The sequence below is a fragment of the Chiroxiphia lanceolata genome, chromosome 4 (assembly GCF_009829145.1).
Source record: "Chiroxiphia lanceolata isolate bChiLan1 chromosome 4, bChiLan1.pri, whole genome shotgun sequence".
Lineage (NCBI taxonomy): Eukaryota > Metazoa > Chordata > Aves > Passeriformes > Pipridae > Chiroxiphia > Chiroxiphia lanceolata.
In genome coordinates, this window is record NC_045640.1 from 48,150,974 (window position 1) to 48,173,294 (window position 22,321).

Genomic DNA, 22,321 nt, shown 5'->3' on the forward strand with positions numbered 1-22,321 from the left:
GGGCTTCAAGAAAACTTAGTAAATCCAACTTCTGCCTTTTTTGATGATTTATGTTAATACACTGCAGTCATTTTTTCCTGTATATGGTCTATGGACCAACTGAAATTTAAAGGAATGTTTCCCATAGAATATCCAGCATATCAAAATGGCAACAAATTAATTTCACAAGATGTTTCTTTTGCTTTTATTAGAAAGCCCAATTTTCATATCCTGACCTGGAATCCTTACTCATGATCATATTTAGAACATGCTGACAGTAATGCATTGTGGCATGAAGATATGGGTATGCTCCTCAGGATGGGGTTACTGACTTCCAAAGTTTAGTGCAGAAGCTTGTTTCTTTGTTTTACTCAATATTATTTCCTTTAGTTTTAAGGTGAGAGCCAACTTTTTATTTCAAATTGCTCTGCTCCAAAAGCCTGATGAATTATGCAAGCTGTACATATATACATTACATATGTTCATTGCATAACTACTGAAAAATCATTTTGCCTAAAAATATAATACAACTACAGGCTGGAAAACTGCCACATTTGGCTAGGTCCACATTTCTCAAATCTAGTCCTAGGCAACATTTTTCCCCAAAGGTGCATAAATGATATGCAAAACTCCCAAAGAACAATCCTGGAAGACAAGTGTGCAAGAACCTTTCCCAGAAAGAAAAAGAAAGGGGAAGAGCAATGTAGTTCTAAGATGCAAGCTACACATGCAGTAGAGAGAAAAAAAGATGCTTTTCCACTGCCACCTTTGTCCAGTGAGAAATGTAAATTAAATTAAATGCAGTTAGATCCACTCTTTGCTGTCAATGGACTTGGTTTCCTGCCCAGCTCCCCTAACACATTGCCTCTGCAAGGGGTTGTTTAGGAGCTGCAATCGTAAATCACATTGTGAAGCTGCTTCCTCTCTTCTCCCACGCACCTGCAGAGGAAATGTGCCAAGGGGCAGAATTAGGCATGCTATCAGGACTAAGGTCAATACAGCAACCCCAGAAGCTGCTTGGGATGGGCTGCCATCATTTAAAGCAGCCAGCAGCTTTTTTGACCTGCAGAGCAGCTGAGAATCTAGAGGATGCAAAGATGGCACAAGTTTTCTAGAGGCAGATCCAGGAGACCCCTGCACAGGCAGCTGCTGGATGCCCCAGCTGTGTGCAGCCAGTGCCGGCAAGAGCCTTCCAACAGCAGGACCAGGACTGGGGTACAGACATGCCAATGAATGTTTCAGAACAGACTGAGCTGCACTTGCAAAAGCCATGGGGAGTTGCAAAAGCCAAGGAGTCGTCACACCTGCCTTAGGGGTCTGACCTGCACATGTCACTGCCCTACAAGTACTTATGGCTTGTTTCCAGGCAACATGTCATATATGATTCCAGTGCTGGTGATTTCCAACAAGGATTAAACAAAATGAAGCAACCAATATGTTTTTTTTATTGTAGCTTTGATGGCTTTACCTAAGTCTCCTCCTGAGGGATTCCTGTTTTGAGAAACATTACTGTAGATAACAATTTAGCTGTTTTAAATAATGCCATTTGTAATGCAGGCAGATGGTCTGTTCATCATACATTACACCCATTACACTAAATCCACCATGATTTCAGCCCCAGAATGAATGTGCAATGTTCATTTGTCTCCTACCTCATTGGCTATATAACAAATGTAGAATATCTGTCACACTATCTCAAAATGTCTCTTTTATCAGTGAAGTGTTTGACAAAGCACACATTACAAATGGTTATTCATAGTGAGTTATATACAGATCTATTGTATATACTGTTATAGAAATATAGTGTAGCTAGGAACTACCTATCACAGTATGAGTATATGAGACAGAAAGGGGAGCACTGAAGTCAAGATTCTTATTCTTCCTCCCCAAGAGCTAGCACCATCCTTGCTGCTTACAGACTGTGACAAATAGGTTTGAATACTTTGACTAAGGAAACAAAAAAAAGCAAACCTTCATCAGGAAAGGCACATTAATTAGGAGGAAACTGGAAACAAGAACTGCCAATTTTACCAATCAATATGAGTAAATCATGGATTTGTGTTTGCAGTCAGCTTATGCCTCCATGTCTCCATCTATGAAATGGAGATCCTCTCAAACAGGCTCAATGGTGGTTCATTAATATTCACCCAGGACTCCCCACCTTCAAGGTGCTTTTGTAGCATAAAGCTAATCATTAAAAGCCATTAGTCTAACCATTCCTGGCAGTCCACCCCATCTTATTAAGTTTTGCTTCCATTTATTACATCTGACTTAAAGCTTCCTCTTTCCTCAGCTACCAGAAGGAAAGCAGATTCTTAGTAATTTTTTTCCTCTTTACTTATCAGGGCTGAGTTTATATCCAGCAAATATGGAGTGTGACTTTAAAGACTAGACAAGATCTACCAGATAAGTATTTACCTTAAAAGCTCACTGTGTGGTATCCAGCACAGTAAAATGAACTGGGTTTACTACCTGTGTTAGCATACCTAGAACCTTAAACAAACTCCAATTTATAACATGTATTTTACTCTTCTAAAGACTTCCAAGGTGTGCTAACAATCTAGAATTCTCCAGGTTGGATCCCTGGCTACTAAGAACAAAACCGGTTTTGGCTCCAGTTACAATCAGATCCTATTTCAAACATATATGTTAAATTATAAAACAACCTCCAGTTCAGATTCCTATACAATCATCATTAGTAGATCAATCTAAATTAAATGATAGCATATTTTTCCATTAATTCTTTCAGAACGGCTTGTAACGTGCAAAAAAGAAGGTAGACATGTCCATAATTTCTTATGGACTTAATATCCATGCTATAGTTTTAATCTTAATTTTACACTTCCTCTTTGGCTGCTCAGCACCATTTAAACCAATATCAGAGGCTAATGTTAGTGCTATCCCAATGAAATTACCAGTCCTGCACTTTATCTAATGTTAGTCCATTGAAATACTTGACGTTTCTTTGCTTCAAATGTCTAACAAAAATCACTGCTCAAGGTGATGCGGCTGTACAAATATTTTTATCTGGAGTTTAAGCTGTCACTGAGATAGCACAAGGCTTCATCCTATATAACACAGAGAACTCATGACATAAATGTGGCCTCAGGGATTTCTTTCATGATTCAACAATTCTCCTTTTGGTAACAGCAGAAAATGTAAACAGGTGTTACATTTTACAAGGAGATGCTGCCTTGACATTTCCTTTCTTCTTCTTCTTTCCATGTGGCCACACCTCAACATGCTGAGCACAAGTCAGCAAAGTCCAAGAAAGCCAACTTGTAAATACTCTGGAGAAACTACAAACAATACCATTGTCTTTAGAAAGCACTCAGAGAAAAAAAAAAAGACAAAAAGCAGTTGACACTTGACACATGGACTAAGCCCAACAAAGTGTTTCGGAGATTAGTCTTTCCTGCTTTTATAATCCACTAACTTCTTACTGCTAGTTTTTAATCCAGTATCATGCCCAGACTGTTTCTTTGTTACCTCTAACGGGACTTTGGGAAAAGTATGAATCTCATCTTCACGTGTTTCTACAACATTCTGCAAACTTCTAAGCCAAATGGTATAAATATCACAGCATGTTTCCTCTTTGTTGCATAGACTTTTTGTGTCCTTCAGATAAATCATTACTCCTACAGAAAGTAAATAAGAAATGTGTTACAGTTGCTAATTTATAGGATGGAATAGGCCAACTGACTCCTTGTAAAACAGATTTGAAACGAGAACTCAAAACCACTCTTAGGCATATATTGAAGGGATTTGTTATGGACACGTACTGAGTATTATGTATATAGTACTGGACATTGTCCGTACACATATTAAAGCCCATAAAACTATAACAGACACTAAAGAACATAAATGATTTGGGGTTACTAAGCCGCAAATGCTGGTTTTGTAAAAATCATAACAACTAAAAAGCAACATGAAAATGAAAAAATCCCCAAGCACTTGATGACTTCTATGAATTTATATGGTTATTGAGCAAACATACCTGGGAAATAAGTTATGTTGAATCAAAACGGTTAAAGGACATTGCCTAGTCCACTTGGTTCATTGTCACAGTAAAGATGTTCTGCTCTGCTTCAGCTAACAGAACTTAGGTATGTGCTGAAATTAAGTATTTCATGAAACATCATATCAATGAGGTTTAACTGTGTGATTACAGTTTTACAAACGTTTCCACGCCCTCCTGAACTAGGACTTCTCTTTACTGTTAGTCATATATAAAAAGAGAATGGATTGTTGGTACTTATATTAAAAGAACTGGGCCATCTGCACTTTGAAAAGGATAGTTAAAAAAAAGAATGAGGAGGAGAATAACAAGTAGCATTTGAAAAATGGAGCATATCACTCTACTCTGAAAGATGCTCTACAGCTTAATTTATTAAGAATGTTGTCAGTAGGACTTGACTGAAAACTACAGTCACGAACAGAAGACCTGGAAACATCGGTCTCTCCAGCTGACAATACCCAAGGGAAAATATATTGCTTGAAAGTAGCTTTTGGGCATAGCCTGAAAATAATAAGGCATGTTATTTTAAGTAAGAGGATTTGATCAATTGAACAAAATCCTTAGAGCCATTAAAGCTTTCAAAAAATTTAAATATTTGGCAAACATGTATCAGATGACAAGCTGATCACACCCCCTGGTGTATTAACTATCTAAGAATAATTAAAAATATATTTTTGATTTATCTAGAAACTCTAGGAATAAATTTCATTTTGTTGCAAGTGCAAGATGGTCATCAGAAACAAAATGCTAATTATTTGGGTATCAATTGCCAATATTCCAGTAACTGAATTATTTCAAAATTATTTAATAGAATCAAGCAACTCAAAATTAGCACTGTCCTTTTCACAGTAGGAATCAAGCAAACTTTTCCCTTTTTACCATCAGAAGAGAAGTATAATATTACTCCTAACCTAATTTAATTTCTGGAGATATGCTAAAATGCAAATCATCAAAAGAATATTATTCTTGACACTTTGATAGCAGCAGGGCATTGCACATATAAGTTCTGATTCCACTTTGGGATGGAACTATCTGAGAAGCAAAGTTTTACTGAACTTTTACAGGCATGGCAAATTCTGGCATGGCACAAATTAAGCATATTTTCTGAAACACTTTCCAAGTAGGCTTTAATATTAAATGAGAAGAAGATTTACTTCTCAGCTGACCCCTTTATGTTTAAATATTTGTAGTTTTTTTAAAATATTCGTATTTTTATTTTCCTGTCATTGTCAATGCATTCATATTGCACAGAGAGACTTAGTAAGAGAGCCCTCCCATGGCTAACACAAATCCCACAAATTCTTTTGGTAGCAGCCAAACACTAGGTGGCTTAACGGATAAAACACCCGCTCTAAATTTCAAAACAAGGCTCAGCTGAGTGCATCTCACACAAGTTGTTGTGTAGCAATAGAAAGGAACACAACTTGGTCTATGTTGAATACAGGTATGTCCACAGGTCATACAGCCTCCACCACCAGCAGCCACAATACCTGTCATGGTATTTTGCAGCACAGCTTTTTATGACCTGTATACCCTCTAATAGCACAGCATTCAGCCATGTTTTCAGCCTACCTGAGAATGCAGTTTAGAATGTGAGAGGGTATGTTAAATTTACAATCACATAAATGTATTCATTTCTGCTGCTAACTAAATATAGAATGCATGCCAAATCTGCCAGCCGACGTGCAAAAAAATAAAAAGAATAAAACAACTACTACACATCGTGCAGGAAAGACAAGATGATTTTTATCATCTTCTTATTTATAGTTCTCCTGCAGTTCATAAATTGTCAGGTTGGGTGTGTGAGGCAGTCTGAGTTGAGAAGAATTCTGTCTTTCAGAGTCTCAGAGATGAGGGACGGGACAAGCTGAATCAGGATATACAGAGTCCCCAGTGGATTTTCTGACATAGTAATATTTGATAGAAGAGGGAGAAAGGGGTTGAGTTTTCGTCAGCTAAAGATAAACAGTTATTTTGTTTAGTTATTCTGGATTTTTTTCCTCCCCGGGAATAGGAAAGATTGTCTGGCAACTATTCAGCCAGTTAGCTGAAGCTAAAACATTAACAGGGATTCAACTGTTTTTATTCCATACTTTTCCTAAGTAGTTGACATGGGAAAGGAGAAGCAGCAGATGAAAACCAACGGATGATGGCTGGATGACATCATTCTTGGATCAATCTCAAGAGCGAGGTTTTATAGCATGATAAAGCAAACACATCACTGGGTAAACATCTGACCACAAGTAATTCTTAATGGTCATCATTAAAACTGCAGGGAAGGATCAACGATTAAAAAAGTAATTCCAAAGCAACGGTTGGAAACATATTAAAAACACCAACTACACAACACAAAAGGAACCAATACAGATGGACACCACTGATCCACATATACTGAGAAGTCTAATGAAATGGAAAATTTATAGAAAGGGATAGTGACTAGACTCAGGTAAAAGTACTCCTTTTCTGAATAGAAAGCATGGTCCTGAGCCACATTAGTCATGGCATCCTGTCTTAAAAAAAAAAATAAAAAATCACGCCCTGAATTCAATTCAAAGTACTATTCCATCTTTGATTAAACTATAAACAGATATGAGATTCAAACACCTATATTTTTACAAGAGGACAAACAGAAATTTTCAGTGAAGAAATTAGCAATTTAAAAAGAGCCCCTGGCCTAAGTATCTAAAGAGCAAAGCAGTAAGAGTTTCACAACACAGTTTTCTGATGGAATACTCTATAATTGTAAGAACAAACTACCCAAAGGGTGCAGTTTTGGGGAACCATGAGCTTTTGGTGATTTTTCAGGCCAGGTTAAACACCCATCTGTTACGGAGTGCTTAGGGATAATGAAGTTAATTCTGCCATAATCTCAGGGAAAGGACTACAAAATCTGTCAGGCACCTTTCACATTGAATTCTTCTATTAAATACTTCACACATTATTTATATGGCAGGAAAAGAAAATAACTTTTGAACCCTTACTGTTCTAAATGGAAAGGAAAACAGGTGCAGACCACAGACAATATTGGTTCTTCTTCATCAAGACTAAGTAGTTTATTGTCCCCATGTGATGTTTCTTGGGTGGAAAAAGGGAAAATTACAAGTGGATTAGGAAATCAAGCAAATTAAATGAAGTACTATAAGTAGCACTCAGAAGGCAGGCCAATAATTTTGGCATCAATATAGAGCATGTAACATTAAGCAGCAAATTACCAAACATTCTCTGCAGTCAGACTTTGATGTTGGAAGGTGGGGAGGCCCCCAAGTCATCTCATGTTGCCTCACTGCATTTCCTTTAGAGCATTCCCCATCCTTAGCACATCCTTCTCTGGATCAGGGGCTACTTCTTCCCTGGGCTCTCCTTAGCGGGGTTTTGACATCCTCTCTTCTAATTTTAACTCTCTCCCTCTATTGAAATGTTTTCCCTTGTTTTATTTCATTTGAAGGATGGTGACCGTCGTGACAGGTGGATATTCCCCAAGTCTCACAACTCTACTCAAATGGTCTCTTATCAGGGTGCCCCTGAGCAGTGAGAGCTCATAACTCATTTGAATGGGAAACAGTTGGGGGCTCGCCACACTTCATCCTGTGAGACTGTTGACACTGTTAGCAGCTGTTAGTGTCGCTCTCATTGTTACCAACTGGGAGCATATCAAAATGTTACACGGACATTCAGTGGTGTAGTCTCTCCTATTTCAGTTTAATGGGAATTAAGCGCACACATCAAGGGGAAAATACACTCCACAGTTGCTAAATATTTTACTCGTTCATTTTTTTTTTAAATTACTTGCTATAATGAAAAAAAATGAAATTCAAGTCACTCTAGGAAAAATAACATTCCCTTAAAACCAGTTAATACCAGTAACAGCGTCATTTAACGATGCAAAACTTTATTCCACAGAGGGCAACTAAAATCACTGTACTGTGCCATACTCTTGGTTTAGGGAAACACAAAACCTTATGTCTCTTTCTTGGTAATCTAGACAAAATGAGATTGCCAATCTCCATCCAATTCCCAACAAACAAGTGTCCACATTGCAAAACTGAAAACTTTTCTAGTAGATTCATTTTGGAGGCCAAGACTATAATAGCCATGGACTCTAGACACATGACCCTACACAAATGGAGAGACATAGACAAACACTGAGATACCAGACCACTACTTGCTGAAAGATACAGCTTCTTGTCCTTAAAAGAAAATGAGAGCTTCAATCTTAGATTAAACTACAATTTTTATGACACATTCACATAAGCAAATGTCAGTTGAAAATAAAAGTACACAGGACATCACTTACACATGTACTTTATCTCATACTAAGTGGTAGCAGCCACAACTTATGTATCTTGACTGTAGTTTTTATTTCATATTTTGAAAATAAAGGTACAACTCTTCATTTCTGAAATCTTGGGTGCCAGAAAGTCAGAATAAGTAAGTTATACAAGTTGTGTCATTATTTCACTGTTTCTACTTAAATACATGCTAGTGACAGGGAAAATCGTTTCATTGATGGATCATCCAGGCTCTGAGGTGACACTCAGCTCTGGAGTATTTAGATATTGTGATTTAAGATGTCACCACTGGCAGCTGTCACCCACCTCTAAACTTAGCAGCAGCAGGAATAGTCTTGTACCAGACCTTCAGCCGCAACAATTTACAGCATGACATATTTTCTAAACTACCTTCATCACTTAGTCAATGCATCCGAGTCCCAGACTTACCCACCTACCTGTGCATTGCAGCAGCTAAAGATATGGAGTCCACTTATCCTTGCTACCCTTGCAAAGGAGGTAGTAGCCTTTGGCTGAAGAGTGGACAGACAGCTTGTGATAACAGCAGCCCAACACGTCAGCTCTAGTACTACCACTGAGCGCATTAGGAAGAGCACTGCCAGCAGGTTGAGGGAGGTGGTCCTTCCCCTCTACTCAGCCCTGATGAGGCCTCATCTGCAGTGCTGTGTCCAGTTCTGGGTTCCTCAGCACAAGAGACATGTGGAGCTCCTGGAGCAGGTCCACTGGAGGACCACAAGGATGATGAGGGCACTGGAGCACCTCACTTATGAGGAAAGGCTGAGGAAGTTGGACCTGTTCAGCTTCGAGAAGAGACAACTGAGAGGGGACCTCATCAATGTCTATAAATATCTGGAGGGAGGCTGTCAAGAGGATGGAGCCAGGCTCTTCTCTGTGGTGCTGAACAACAGGACAAGAGGCAATGGGCAGAAACTGATGCACAAGAAGTTCCACTTGAATATGAGGAAGAACTTCTTTACTGTGAAGGTGACCACACACTGAAGCAGATTGCCCAAGGAGGTTGTGGAGTCTCCCCTTCTGGAGATATTTTCAAGACCTGTCTGGATGCAACCCTGTGCAATGTGCTCTAGGATGACCCTACTTGTGCAGGGAGTTTGGATCAGAGGACTTACTGTGGTCCCTTCCAATCTGACTGATTCTGTGATGCTGTAGCTACCACTACCACATCGCTCTTAAGATGCAGTCAGCACACATCCACATGTGCTGCAACCAGTCAGTTTGATAGGGCTCCAGGAGCAACTTCCTCAGAGTGCTAGCACGACTAATGAATCCTCTTTCGGGTCAGACTATCACAAATGTTATTCTAGACCATGAGCTCTCTCTAATCAGTCCATTTCAGTAGATCTCAACAGTCTCATTCATTTGCAGTGCTTAAAAACTTAGATCTAAATAAAATAACTTACCATGGAGCGGTGGGTGATCTATAAAATAACTCTGAAAGCTGAGACTGGCTATAAAATATGTGTTCTGACAGCTTTCAAGAATTGTTTCTGATAACATGCATGCAGGCACACTCAAACAAAAAATAATATTTCATATCCCAAAAGACTGAAACCAAGTAAGCATGTTGTGTTCCTTTCTTCTGCAAATAATTCTTCTTCCTTCATCTCCTGTTCTCTGCTCCTCCTTTTCCAGCTTTTCCTCTCTGAAATTAAAAGAGCAGAAAAAAAAAAGGTACAGAGGTTTAGCTCTATTAGCTCTGAGTTTCTTAGCTACTATTAGTTTGCAATGGTAAAAAAAAAAAAATAGAAAAGAAAGTTATATTGGGAAGATATTCTGGTCCTTGGACTACAATTCATAAGAAGTCAAAATATATTTTCATGTAAGTTTTTTTTAATACGGACAGAAATTAATTCAAATTCTCATATAAGAATAGTAAAGGCTTTAATGAAAATTTTTGAAAACAAAATTGTTCCAATTCAAAATGCTTCACTGGTTCCCTATGGTTCTGTAGGTTGTGACATGATGAACTGCAGCTATTTGTAATGAAAGGAGGAGGTGTCACCATTGCAGGATCCAGCCTACCAGTTCTGCCATACACTATTTTGAAGCTGCCTGTCTTCTTAGACATTCATTTCAAAAAGAGGAAAAAAACCACAGCAACAATTCTACATGGAAAGGATTATTTTCTTTAGAAGCTGAAATGTTCACAGAATTCATGTGGAAATTGGGAAGATGCTGCCGGAACAACAGATTAGGTATATTATTGTCTTTAAAATTATTTAAATGACTTCTTGCCTGGTTTCCTCATCCACCTCTACAGACTGTGAAATTTTAGCAACTCTAACAAAAAAAAGCTGTACTCACCAAGCAAACATCGGATCCAAATTAAAATATAGGCTTTGCAGTATTTAGCCTCAGCTTAAAGCATGGACTGATAAGAAGGAACTGTATTGCCCTTACTATCAGCTCTTATAAAGGTGAGGTGTACAAGTTAGAGAGAATATCTTAGTTTAACAGAATGAGATTGACCAGGCACAGTCCTAGTAAAGGCAACATAATCCAATCTAAAATAAGCACATTAAAACAAATTTCTTTTACAAAGGCTCAAGCCAGAATTAACATAATAGGAAACACCCATTTCTTCACTACTTTTGATAGAAATACAAGTTACTGGTGATGCTGGGCTCCAATACTTGGTCAGAGCAGCTACAGGTGGAAGGTGAAGCATATCTTGATAAATATCTAGACTAAGACAACAGATTGCACTTCAACCACAAAGCAGCATCTCTCAAATGCATTGCAACTTAATTTCTGCACTATGACTGTGTATCTTTGTAATGCTATAAAAGAAATTACTTTAAACCCAAGCAAATAGCTTTCTGTCACTTATCCACCCAACAAAAAATGAGCTAGCAATTGCTCTGGGTTTGGTTAGCTGCACAGCTCTGACCCATCTGGTTTTGCCCCAAAGAGAACAATATAGCATGGCAAATAAACACCATCCCAGAGTTCTCATCTCCTAATCATGACCTCAAGCTTGTTTCCACACCAACCCTCCCAGGATGCTGCCACCTCTCACTGTGAAGACTTGTTATCCATCAGGTCTAGTTAAGTGGAGAGTTTCCCAGAAAGAAGGCACAAAACCAATAAGGCAATTAGAGACCAATTAAGTTCATTAACACTGTTTACCTACAGGAGAAAGGAAAACCTTAAATAATTAGCAGCAAGTTTATTTTTAAGAGTAAAAAAGCCTTTTGAAAACACTTTCTGAGTGACAATGTTTGTTTATAGACAGTCATCAAGGTATTATATTTTTCCATCCTCTCCTAACTTATTTCAGATGGTGGGACAGCAACGGATCATTCAAAACACAATATGTTCGATTCAAACAAGGGAACCATTTTTTCACAGTAGCAATGGTTTAGTGCTGTGATTTTTGACACTGATCATGAGCTGATTTTAGGTAATGATTACACCTGCAATCCTGCTGAGAGTTATGAATTATCAGCACCTCAGCAACAGAGACTATTAACCCTCTGTTCAGCTCCCCAAATAGAACGTGAAGGAAAATATTTCCCAGCCTTTAAAAAGTGTCTTGTCAGTGTACTAGGAGTTTGTATACATTTTGTTATATCCCACTGTTAGCTTGGCTTTACTGAGGAAAAATTCCTCTTCACAGAACAGAACCCAGAGACAAATATAAACTGCATCTATCTTGTGTGTAACTGTATATTGCCATGCACACGTTTCTTACCCTTTGCCCTTAGGGAGGATGAGGACAGGAAAAGTGACCAGGTCTCATTAAGACTGTTCTGTCTCAGCTTTGCACATAAAAACCACCCAGAGAAGAAGCATCTGGTTCTTGCAGTTGGGAAAATGTAGGGATTTTTACTGTACTCACACGAAAGAAATAAACACCATGAACATGGATAGGACTGAAATTATTAACTCAAGGAATACTGAACTGAATCTCATTAATTAGAAAAGTTGTTAATATTTCCTTTTGTCTCCTACATCAAATTTGAAGAGTAGGATCTAATCTTTATGCCTCTGTTGCAAACCCTTCTTTTCTTTCCTAGTGTACTGAAATGTTATGGTCTAGAAGCTCTTCCCTCTGGGTCCCCTGCCCTTTAAGTGATTCCTTTAAATACATCAAGCATGACTAAAGGATCCCCAGACTTGAAAAGCCCATGCAACAGATACTTCTTTCAAAATGTGATCAGCAAGTGCTCTCATATAACAAAAAATGAAACTGACTGAACACAGACTTCATTTTGCTGTATAGTCACAGTATTATGAAGTAAGTGCGACAAATCTGGTCTCTGCCTCACATCAGTCCAACAGCATATATATTTTGCTCATGATTTCAAAGAAGTGTAAGACAGAAATTTGGTTACTTGTCCATGTGTCTTTATATATAGCTGATTTGCCAACAGCTGGTGCATGATACCAGAATTGAGGAATCAGTTTCTCTCCAATACCTTACTTTGCCTGCAGTTTGTTTAAATTCTTTACAAAAACAGTGTAATAGTGAAAACTGGTTATGATAACTGCTGAGCTGATTTACCTTTTAAGTGCTTAAGATCTATCAGATGTCCATGTTAAGGGGGACAAAAAAAAGACAGACTTCAATTTTAGAGATGATGCAGATGAAGTAATTCTTCTAAAAGTCAGAGAACTAGCATACAAATTTCTCAGCCCACGAATGAAGACCAAACAACTACTATGCTTTTAGGGAAAGTGAATCACATAAATAATTACCTTATCTCTAATATAACTGTTTCGACTGATTTTGGACACTGAACATTTTTTCTTCTTTTTTGCCTTTTCAACATGGAGAATATTTTGAGCTATATTTATTAGCTCATGAGTCTAATACATTCTAATGTATTTCTAATACATTCATGAGTCTCATTATATTGATGGAAGAAATTAACAGACATTTTCATAGGTTTTTAAAATAGTTGAAACTTTGATCTTACAACTTTGAAATGATAAATTAAACCTTTTGTAAAGAAAGATTCCTAACCTTTTCTTATCATCCCTCGGAATTTAAGGATATCAAATTAGTTAAAAAATGTTTCCCTAATTTACTTCAAGAATATATATAGATATATATATATAATATATAACAAAAATCTTTTTTTAAATATAAAATTTGGGGGACTTGCAGAACAAAATACCATGCTCAACCTATTTTCGGATACATCTTCCCAGAATATCTGCATGTTAAAAGAACTTGCAAAAAGTCCTGGAAAATCAGACTTTTAAATACTTTGAATTAAGAAGCATTTTACACAGTAAGGATAAAAAGACAGTACCCATGGATCTTGATGTATATTAATTTCTGTACAATAAGGAATGACTTAAAAACGAATTGGGGTTTCCCCGTTTAGATAAAAATCATCTATAGACTGAAGTTTTGTCTTAAGCTTTTGTGAATTCACACAGAGAAGCTGCTATTTCTGAAAAGCTGCTGTTCTTTTTTTTAATTAGAGATATAAAAAATAGTGGTATAACAGGACCTAAACTGTTAGGATATGACAGGTCAGACCTCCAGCCAAATCCTTTCCACCTGAAATTGCTAACTGGAATGAAGTTCTGAACCCTGCTTCAAACACATCAAATTCATTTCATAGGAGTAATAAAGCATTGTCATTGTCCACCTCAATTGACTTCAACAACTTTGTAGCATTCGGGAAACATGCACAGATGCTGTACACATTAAATTGGAGTCCTGCATATTAAGAGCCAAGCTCAATTTATTGTTCTTTAACAGGTCCTATCCACCACCTTTCAAGCAGCACTTCCTCAGTTTCTTCAGCTATCCAGTAGGAAGAAATATACTTCCCTTCAGGGATGGATGCTGTGGGAATAAATACCTTACAGGTGCTCACCTACAACAGACATAGCACCACAAGGACAGATAGCTGGGTCATCTGGCAAGCCACCCCTACTGCTGACACTGTAGCCTCCTCTACCCTACTATACCCTGTGGACTTTAAGGTAGAAAGTAGTCTTGCTATTTTGGTGACAGATCATCAAAGCCTGTGGGGTCAAGTTCTGCTAGTCAGAGCAAACTCTACTACACTGTGCCAGCCAGGGGTATTTGGAACATCAGTGTTCTTTCTAAAACATGACTGTTACCAAAAGCCAAGCAGGGGCAGGGGTAGAATAGTAATTAAAAAAATTCTTGTCTAATATATGTTCTTTTCTCTTAGTTGTCTGGGTTGTCCTTCATTGGTAAGGCTACAAGAACTTTTCTGCGTGGTCAGTGAGCTTGACCAAGAAGGGCCAAAGTTCTAGGATTTTATATCAACTGACTTCATTCAAGTGACTGCACTAAAATTATTTTTAAGCCAACAACTTGAATGGTCTTTATCTATTATTCTCATTGACTATTTCACTGACCTCAGTGTTTCCCATTGATTTTTATCCCCAGCATTTATTTCAATAATGCTTTTGGTCTAATATTTGCCACCTTCTTATTTTCTTTGGTAATAGGGAAAAACAGACATCAAGCTCTCAGGAGGTGGCTATGTATATCTTAGGATTATAATTATTCCATTTGGGATATTAAAGAGATTTCAGTCCCTAAAGATCATGGATATCTGCCACATCTGTGTGGGCACATCAGAACTAGCTTTACACCAATCCTGATCTATAGCAATGCAAAACCAGAACTGAGCAAGAGTTAACTGCTTGGGTGCTCAAGCAGTTTTGTGGATATACTAGACAATTCATCTTTTGTATATACAGGAATCGAGTATCATCACCTTACAAGGAAATACAAGAACAACAGTAGTGTTCTTACCTGTAACACTTAAAACCATTTTGAGGAACCATCACCACCCCCTAGAAATAGTAAGTTACTCTTTGAAATCCAAGGGGTTTTAAAAGAATAGATATTCTTATTGAGTTGCTTAATTTAAATTAAATTTAAACAAAGCCTGTAAGTGCGGAGCTTGCCACAGTGGAATTGGTAGTAAAAATGCTTCTTGAAGAATATTATATAAAATAGAGAGAAAACCACAGTATCAAAAGAGTTTGGATTTGACCTGCTCTTTCTAAAGTCCAGGTGAGTTTCATTGCAAAGCTCAATGACAACAACATCAGACCAGAATATTTTTGAAAAACCCACCTGCAAAGGAGAAATTCAGTACCTTGTTCACGTAAGTTTGTGTGCACAAGTTTCAGTAATAGATAGTAGTGGTATTTTATTTCAGTGTTTCTTGTGCCATCATAACTCTGTCTCAACAAATATTTCACCAGAGAGTATAGGACCTACAAACTTTTTTTTTCAGTGTGACATTTATGTAAGCCTTAGAAAGCCGCCAAAATGGCTTAATTCCAACGCTTAATATTGTAAGAACAATGAAGTAGAAACCTTAATCAGGGCTCTTACATTGACATACATTCCCAATTAAGCGACCATCCCATTTAAGCAAAGTTTTCCTGAACCATCACTTAATGTAAACCAAATGTCTTCTGCAACTCCTTCCTACTACTGAAGCGTTTTGACCCTTAGCCACCATATTAACACCTCTAATTGTAACTGACAGGGCAATTTCCTGGTTGCCATTGTGCGAGACAAGCAGAGAACACTAGCCACAAGCAATTTATGACCTTTGACTGTCATATTAACTCTTTTAATTGTAACTGACAGGGCAGTTAGGCCAAAAAGTGTCCCAGCAAGGCAGTTGTGAATGTCCTGCTAAAGCCAAGGAAGGAGTATCCAGTCATTAATGTAGAGGGACTGATATGGGGAAAGAAGGGGAAACACCAGAGGTTGTACAATCAAGCTCCCTCTATAATCATCACTGAGTATTTTTTGCTTCAATTTACCTTCACATTCTCTGCTAAAAACCAGAACTACTTTTACTTGAATGCATGGAATTTAGTTTTAATTTTGAAGTTGAAAAGTTTGAATGAAAAATACTTTCAGTATTCCTACTCCCAATGACATGATTTTTAATGTCAACAAATTTCAAGTTCTTTGATAAAAAAGACAGTTGCTCAGTATTTTGTGTTTGAAAATGTAAATGGTTTTAAATTGTTTAAATAAAAACAATTATCTAGAATCTTAGAAATTCTGTAAAGTTAATGCAGCTCTGCTCAACAGCCACTGAAGCATACTATAACATGAGACTAAATAAGCAAAAGGTTATCTCAAGTGGAAGAGAGGGGAGTGCTGCAGATGACTTATACTCACTTCTGGTAAACTAGCCTCTAGAGGGTGAAATATTGTGCTCACAAACATTTTAGCAGGTCTGATATCATTCAGCAGCAGGTGAGGGCACTAATCAGATGCTAGAAAGATTCTCTCGTTTATTGTTTATATTTTAGTCCTACATGTCCAAATGTTGATCATTAAATTTGAATATTTGGTCATATTTGTTTAATCTGCCCTGTGGATAGGTCATTCAGCTAAAGTAAAGATATGGATACTTTGTTATTGCAATCTATCAATCCTTTTTCCTTCAAAGGAAAAAATAAAGCACTAGGGTTAGCTTGAAATTTAAAAAAAGCCTGTACAAATATTATAGAACCTATTTTCAGTTTTTTATATCGTGTCAAACAACTTCTGTTAAATTCCAATCACTTTCTAACTGTCCAAGATTTCCCTTCCCACTGTGTCCCTAAAGAGAAAAGAGAGAAGTTCACATTAAATCTAGAAAAAACTGAATGACCAGTGTTACCAAACAGAGAAAGGTGGAACACAGAGGAGTTGAAAGAGATCTTAGTCTGAGAGTGCATTTTCACAAATGCCTCTTTTGACAGCAAAGCTAGCTTACACCCCCTACATTCATCATCTTGTTCACAGAGCAACCCTACAAACAACATGTCAGCTTAACTGAGAATGAAATTACACATTATAGACAACATAATACCTTGTGGACACCAGTACAGGAAGATCTTCCTTCCCTTCTTACTTTCAACTACCATTCCTCCTCCAGGCTTGACCTGACCCTTTCCACGTGCCAGCAGGAGCATGTCTCTGCTGAGCCGATTCAGCTCACTTCCCCCTGCAAAAGCACAGACACTTTTTCGTGGGATTAATTTTCTGTCCGTTTAGTGAGTTGAATCAGCTCAAGTTCCTCTGAGAGGGGGAGGGCTGCATGGCCATCAGAGGGGAGAAGAGGGAAGAAGGGATACAACCTCTCCTTTTTGAAGACACTGCAACAGATTTAGGGCTAGCCAAGCTGGTGAAATAACATGCAGTGTCATCCTGAATGGTAGTTACAGAGAGAGCACCGCCAAGAAAAGACATATGTAGCAGCACTGCATCCTCAGTTAGGGTATGTTTCATCGTTATTGCTAATAGATTTTATATGTTATCTTAACGTTGATATGTATAATTAAGTATTTTTATTATTATTTTTAAAGTATCCAAGTAACAAAGAAGCCTGTCTTATTTTTAGAAATGCCTTATGATGATCTTTAGAGGAACATACAATCCTTCCGTGACTCCTTCTAATGGGTCTTCAGTGCCCTTGAACATGTTTACCCTCTCAGAAGTGATCATAAATGAGAAGTGGATTTGTGCTCTTTCAGACCTCTTGACAAAAAGAGACCCAGACTGTCTACTGCAGACCCTCAGCTTAATGTTGCTTTCTAGATATCTGCTCACGGTTTAAGATGCACTGGTTTATTTTAAAAATCATTTAGACTACACAATATCATGAATAGAGTTAAATGAGCCAGAATACATTGTAGTAACATAACATAAGGGTAAAGATATTTATTAGGACTGCTGCTTCTTGACAATACCAGTTTTGATCTAATTATTACTGTTGACATTCAGGTGCTTCCACTTTGCAATGCACTTTGTCGTTTCAGGATAAATGGCATGTTGGCACATGAGCTATGAGCTCAGGCCAGTTTTAAGCAGCAAGGTTTTGCACTGGTTCACCTTCTCAACAATGGTTAGAACTGGGGAAAAGGAAAAAATTCACATCTTCTCCAACTACCACACTGACAAGACCAGAGTTCTCATCCATGTAGCATGAAAATTAGCAATAAACTATGTAGAGAATACCAAAAACTCTTATAAATATGTATATATATAAACAAATTACAAGCGTAAAAGAATTTGAGGGGAGGATAAACACAAATAGTTATGTGCTACGGAAGGCTTTGTTATGATCAGAGAAAACAAATAACGAGGAAGCCTCCATCATTTATAACATTTTCTAAAATATACTTATCAGTAAAATTAATATGCCCCTACCTATCCTGCTTTAAATGGTTTCAGCTGAGTTCCCTCTGGACACAGATACCACTTTCTAAAAAAGCCATTAAAAAATACCCCACTATGTCTTTCTATCAGTAGCACAACAGACTATCAAATTAGAAAAAATAAAGAAATAATTATAAACAAATCGGGAAAAAAGTACTATTTTTCACCTTTCTCTGTCCTTTCTTATTACCCAAAATCATCTGCTCTGCTGCTTGTATTTAGACATATAAAATCTGTAAATAGGTTCCTAATTTTCTGATTGCCATATGAATGTGTGATAGCAACTGAAGAATATAATAGCACTTTTTAAAAAAAAATTGTTAGAAACCTAAACCTGATTCAAGCCCCTAATGCCAGGCAAATGTCTTTGCATTATTGCGTGAGAGAACATAAACAAACTATTACACACAACTGTTTGACAGGGACATACTCTAAATTGCTACCTGCTTAATAGGCCTCTATGGAGATCCTAAGCTGTTTCAGATGAGAGTAGATGTTTGATCAGATGCACGAAGGTTATTTTAAATAAGCATGCAACTATCTTGTCTGGTCTTTCAACAGCTAGATACTTCTACAAAGATCCATGGGAATAGGGGGAAATCTACCTTAGTAGACTTGGCAAGTGTCCTGGAGGACTTGCTAAGAATGCTAAATAAACAAGGTCTCCCATTCCACCCAGCCACAAAGAGCTAACAAGCCCCCTCGCCCCCCGCCCTGTCCTCCGGCGGGCTGTACCTCCCACTGGCAGCCCACACTCATCAATACACAGAAGCCCCAGATATCACACACCAGACCCTGCTGTGATGAGCAAACACCAATCAACAGCCCCATTAGCCTCCAGAGGACGGTCTAGTTTGTTTACAGTAAATACTAGAGCACTGCCAGTGGAGGGCTGCACAGGAAATGCTGAGGAGGCTTTTCCCTCTTCTGTTTCAGGAACATTTGGAAGTTCGGGGCTTGCGTGCCGTGCAGTCTTGGGTATTGCTTTCTCCTTTTTAAAAAAGAAAAGAACACTGATGAAAATGCAATCATTTAATATTGAAAGCAATTTAGGTTTTGGGGTTGTGGGTTTTTTTCTTTTGTTAAAGAGCCTTCAGTCAAAATGACTACATTTTCAGAAGCAAGTAAATGTTGATGAACAACATTTAAAGCATTTTACATGGGATTATCAAGGGAGAGTGCTAACCTTCATTAACTAACCATTACCCAGCTTTATGCAGATGTTTGGTATTGTTCTCCAGCCCTTCAACACTTTGCTGTAACAGTACTAAGTGCACTGGAATCATCAAGTTTTGCATCTAGAACTGGCAGACAGTGGAAGGGATTTAAGTGAATACTACAGCTTATAGAAAAGAATGAGACGTTGGGAGAGGTTTAGGGGGAAGATCCAAGAAAGTCTGAAATCCACCCTGTGTGTTGTTACCAGCTTACTGGCACACTAGGGTGAGTGCCTCTCTCCTAGACACTTAGGGGGGAAAGATTGCTTCCTGCTTTGCATACAGCCTAGTGACTGCTCTGTTTGGAGACTGGATTCGCTTCTGACCCTTTGTTAACAAAGACAATATAATTTATTATTCATACATATCTGTAGTCGGAAGACGTGCACTGCAAGTAGCTGATCTCATTCTTTGCTCAAGCAACACGTGACTGGGACACTGGCCTAAATGTTGCTCTTTTCCTTGGAAGCAGAGATTGAATTTAGGAATGGAAAGTCTTAGTAGCCTGGCAGAAATTAATGTGAGCTTGAGTTCAGGGGGAGAATTGAGTTTCTTCTCTTGTGGGGTTGAGGTGAGCTGTAAAACAGTAGTTGAAGGATGACTACTAAACAAATCTCTAGAATGGCTAAGTACATTGCAAAAGGGAAAGAGAAATTATTTGTTAGGGCAGTGGAAACGAACCTGTACATTCCAATAGTAATTTTTCAGAATAAAGAACTAGCAAATAATTTCTGCAAGATGCCCATGACATGTCATATTTATCTTACTAATACATTAACAAAATTCTTCCTAGCATGGCTCAATGAAGGACATGCATCAATTTCTTCTGAAATCCCTAAAAGCTCTGAATCAACTGCCGGGTATGTTTGTGACACTTCAGATGAGCCCCACTCATCACCTCAAAAAGGAGGGGCGGTCAGGGGGGGAAGTCTGTTGTGACAGTTAACCAAACAACAAATTACATGTCAGCAGCTACCTGACCACAGCATTCGGGTGTTGAATATAACTGAGCAAATGCATGCAAATTTCAAAATTAATTTTCAAAATGTTTCAACGTTGTGGTATATGTTTCTCTCTATAACCCCTGACTGCTGGACACTTTTCCAAGTAACATTTATAATGCATTAAAACCCCTGTATGCCTCACTACACCAACAGAAGTATTTTTAAGACGCAGTGGTATAACGATACATGGGCAAATGTTACATAGTAAAATGTTTATAGAAACTAAGTTGAAAATGCTTCTTGATGGTTACATCTCTTCATTCACCCTTCCATTAATTTAATTAACTAACTCATAGGTTTACAAGCTGGGGGGACCTAGAGAACTTGATATGAGAAGAAAAATAAAGGCTTTAATCACCAGGCCAGGTTTTCCAAGTTGTCATGGCTCTAGTGGTTATAACCTGCACAGTTATATAAACCCAAACTTCCACTACTTGCCCGAGAGTCTCAGATCAATATTATAGATAAAGGTAAAGCTTAAGGTAAACGATTACCCTATAAGATGATGGGAATAGTAATTTTAGTGAACATCAAACACATTAGGATACAGTAAACTTGCACAGACATAATAAATTCATCAGCTATTTCTGCTGATTGATTTGTATTCCAGTTTAATTAGCCATGAAAGAGTCAATTTTTTTCCTGAAACCTTCCCTCCCCCCCTTTTTTGTTACAGATCACTGCCACAAAGGATAATCTCCAGCTGTCAAGTTAAGGAAATTTAAAAGGTAGGTTCTAAAAAAAAAAAAATCACTACCAGTCATGAATTCATTTTCATATAGACCAGTTATACTTATTTCACAATGACTTTGGTTGGAAAATCACATCTGAAAATAAACTGATGCCCTTAAACTATTGTTTTACAATTGGCTTTAAAATACTTTGAAAGCAGAGTAGCTTGATATAGTGGAAATAACGACATATAGAAAGGCAAAGGTTCTGTGGAGTGGCACAGAACTTATAACCTTGCTGTTGCTTAACTTTCAGCAAACAACTTTAAATAACATATAATGAGCACTGCAGATCTGTATGGCATAAGAAAGGACAAAATATTTGTCATAGAGAGCATACTTCATTCCTGAAAAATAAATAAATAAACAAATCAGTGCCATAAATGTGTTCAGGAAAGTCACAAAGAGTATCCATGTTTGTTTCAACTTGCCACTACAAAAGAAGAGTCAGGGAACAATAGTGAGGTCCAGCTGTTGTTTTTCTTGAAGAAGTCCCAGCTCCTCATGCAGAGAAACTACACTTGAGATGAGCTGGCTGAGACAAATGTTCTGTCTACACTTTAAATGGCAGCTGGTTATTAAATGACTCCCAATAGGATGAACACTTGCTATTGACAGTAAGGTAATATAAGGACCATGCAGTGCAATCAGGATGGGAATGTGAATGAAAAATCTTTAATCTGAAATTACAGCTGTCAGGGCTATATTATAAAACATGAAAGTTGCATCTGCACTTAGAATTAATGTGTCCCAAAAGCCAAGTTTCTCATAAAGGGCATCTTGCAGATACATCTTTTATAAATAGACTACTGGTCTTCCGTAAATCAAACCGAACTGTAGCCTATACTAAGGAATTAAAAGGGTCACCTCTTCTGGGGTTGG